Here is a 3,757-nt window from a genome sequence, read left to right on the forward strand (position 1 = left end):
AGAACTACTGCATGGCTGGAGATCCAGAAAATCCTATGCAGATGCCAGAAGCTGAATGACTCGTGTTGCCTTCCTACTCTACTGGTCTGTACTTGCTTGCCTCTTCTCCCATCTCCAGGCAGGTGTATGCCTCACACTGCCTAGGAAAAGAATGGAAACAGAAATGCAAAAAGAAAAGCATATTCCTATATTATAAAATAATATACAATATCTAAATGCTATAATTACACAAATAGGAATGTGAGAGAACAGAAGAGGGAGAGACTCAGGGATGCTTTGTAATTGGGAAGACTTCATAGAGTAAGGGCCATTCCAGTAGAGAGAGGGGCCTATATACTAGTGTGTAACTTTTTTACTTCTTTAGTTTTTTGAGACAAGGTCTTGCTCTGTTGCCCAGGCTGGATGCAGTGGCATGATCTAAGCTCACTGCAACCTCCATCTCCTGGGCTCAAGCAATCCTCCCACCTCAGTGTCCCGAGTAACTGGGACTACAGGTGTGCACCACCACACCCAGCTAATTTTTGTATTTTTTTGTAGAGACGGGGTTTCACCACATTGCCCAGGCTGGTCTCTAACTCCTGGGCTTAAGCAATCCTCCCACCTTAGCCTCCCAAAGTGCTGAGATTACAGGTGTGAGCCACTGTGCCTGGCCTAATGTGTAATCTTGAAAGACCCATTCAGAGGACTAGACGTCAGAAGAAAAAGTCAGTTAATTGTTGGGAACCATACCCTCCAAGCAACTGAATTACCTATTGACTTTAATATTTGCGAACTTTTCTGATTAAAAAATAATAAATGCTCACTGGATTAAGTAAATGCTCACTATATACTTATACTGGATATAAGTACCTGTACTGTTAATTTTTCATGTGTCTCCTTAACATACATTTTATATGCCATAAAGAGCCATCAGACTCATATCAGACTTCCTATGAGAAAACACATCACTTGTATAAACCCCTGAATATTGGGATTAATTTGTGATGATAATATTTCCTGACTTGTTCTAATTAATTTAGAAATTGGTAGTAGAAATGGAATGCTGCGTTGACAGATTGGCTAGGCAAGAGCAGTGAGGAAAAAAACTAAAATATGTGCATTGACAGATTGGTTAGGCAGCAGCAGTGAGGAAACAGAATCAGACTGAAAACCCTGCAGCCCCTGCTGTACAGTGGTAAAATATTTGTAAGACTAGCCTGCAATAACTTGGAAGGCTTATTCACTTCCTAATGAACTTGTAGCTCTAGGGGAAGGGGTTGAAAATAGAATGTTGGTAGCATGTACTGATTATTACTGTGCTTAACAAAATTTACAAGGAAGAGATAAGCACAGAAAATAATTGACTAGTTTCTAGGAGTAATAAAAGAAAATAGAGAAAGGCCAGAAATTAAAGTTGAAAAGCTAACTGCCTTTAGATGATAAATGCTAAGTAATGGAATTTAGAAAGATTTTAAATGGCCAAAGGCAAATATCAAATTAAGGGTGTTCTTTCCAGTTGGAATTAAGGCAAAAGTCAAATGAAGGGTGTGTTCCATACCTATTGTTAAAATTTCCCTCTGGCTAAAATGTATCAGAGCAAATATCAGATTAAGGCTGTGGCCTTGACACCTATGGCTCCAAGTTGCCTCAAGGTAGCCACCAACACATTGAGTGAAAGAAGCTGGGGTGCCCAGAATGAAGAAATAAAGCAGATCTGGAAACCAAGCCTTCTAAGAACAATGGGTGTGGTTCTTGGAAGAGGAACTGACTGCTAAACTTTGAGACTCGTACACCAGTACACCAACAAAACAAAGCAACCTCCCTTCTCATGATTCTGGCCTTAAAAGGCCTGTGATTATTTGGGACCTATAATCACTCTTGAGACTCCAAGAGGCAAACAGGCTGGGAAAGCTATGCAGCCCCCCAGGAGGACACATTTTCTGAAACCTACTTCAGATGAGGCCAAGGAGGCAAGGGAAAAGGAAGAAACTTCTGAAATATGTCCTTGGAGGACAATAAAAAAGGGAGTGCCCTCCAGAGAGCAGCCTAAAGGACTAACTAGGGAACATCTCCCACCCTCGAGGTCAGAGGTCCTCACAATAGCTGTCCAGTAGGATTGCAGAATTTCTGTGGTTCTATGACTGCTGGAGTCTCCCATTTTTCTCCTCTTTGAATGAGAGTCCTTGTGGCTATTGTCTTGTCTCTGTTCCAGCACTGAATACTGGTACGTAGAAGGCAGGTAACTTTACTTTTCAGACCAGCAGTTGACAAACTATTGGCCACTGGCCAAATACAGCCTACAAGCCTTCTGCCTTTTTTTTTTTTTTTTTGAGACAGGTTCTCACTCTGTCACCCAGCTGGAGTGCAGTGGCACGATCTCGGCTCACTGCAACCTCTGCCTCCCAGGTTCAAGTGATTCTCATGCTTCAGCCTCCTGAGTAGCTAGGACTACAGGCATGCACCACCACACCTAGCTAATTTTTTTTTGTATTTTCAATAGGGATGGGGTTTCACTATGTTGGCCAGGCTGGTCTTGAACTCCTGACCTCCAGCAATCTGTCAGCCTTGGCTTCCCAAAGTGCTGGGATTACAGGCATGAACCACTGCACCTGGACCCTCCTGGCTGTTTTTGTAAATAAAGTTAGATTTATTTACAAAAGCCAAGCTCATCATTTGCATACTGTCTGTGACTGCTTTTTGTGCTACAATGGCGAGTTGAGGAGTTGCAACTGAGATGTTATAGCCTGCAAGCCTTACATACTTACACTTTGGCCCTTTGAGGAAATATTTGGTGACCCCTGTTCTAGGATGATAGTCCCCTTGACCACGAGGAGCCACATCTGACTCAATGCAGAGACCACCGTGCATCTTCTGGAGATTCTAATATTTTGAGCTGGGTGCCTGGACTGGATGGGACTTTGTGTTGTCTCTCATGGAGTAAGAGTGAGTGTTTGTTTGTTCTGTGGGGAAAGGAGGGAGAAGAGGGACATTTGGTGACCAGAATGTGGCTGAGACAATGAATACTCACTAAATATCCATGTGCTCTTCCTAGCTGCTTTGTAGTTGGGTGTGGTCAGAAAATAAGTTCTAGGCAATAGATCATGAGTAAAAATGTCATATATCCACTCCTGGCCTGAGGCGTTGAAAAACTCTTGTATAATTCTTTGTGCTTTCTCATCCTCCAATGTGGAGCTCTGAAAACACTGTGTTAAGATGATGGAGACACAAGGTGGAGACAGCCTGGATCCCTGAGTCACTTTGGAAGGTCTGACTGATAGCAATAAACATCACAGCTAAGTCATAATTTAAATAAAATTGAGTTTATACTTATATATTATTGATAGTGACAGGAGGCAGAGAAATTCTAGGCAGACAGGGGCAGATCCCTGGCAAAGCCCCACTCTCAAGTCAAAAAGCCTGAGACTGAGGCCCAAAGTGAGAACTTCTATCCCTGTTTTCCTGCTCAAATGTTGCCTTTTCCTAAATTACCCATCACCCCACCCCATCCCATCCTGTGCCTATAAAGACCCCAGACTCAGCTGGCAGAGGGTAGAAGCCACTGGACGTTGGGGACTATGGCTGGACATCAGACAGAAGTGACTAGACTTCAGAGAGCTTGATGGCATAACTTCAGAGAAGAATCCAGCTAGAGATGGCTGGACTCCAGGGGGAGATTACCTACTTGTCCCATACCCTTTTCAGCTCCCCTTCCCACTGAGAGCCACTTTCACTGGGGACAATAAAATCCCCTGTATTTACCGTCCTTCAATTCATTCAT

This window comes from Gorilla gorilla, chromosome 16 (assembly GCF_029281585.2).
Source record: "Gorilla gorilla gorilla isolate KB3781 chromosome 16, NHGRI_mGorGor1-v2.1_pri, whole genome shotgun sequence".
NCBI classification, from domain to species: domain Eukaryota; kingdom Metazoa; phylum Chordata; class Mammalia; order Primates; family Hominidae; genus Gorilla; species Gorilla gorilla.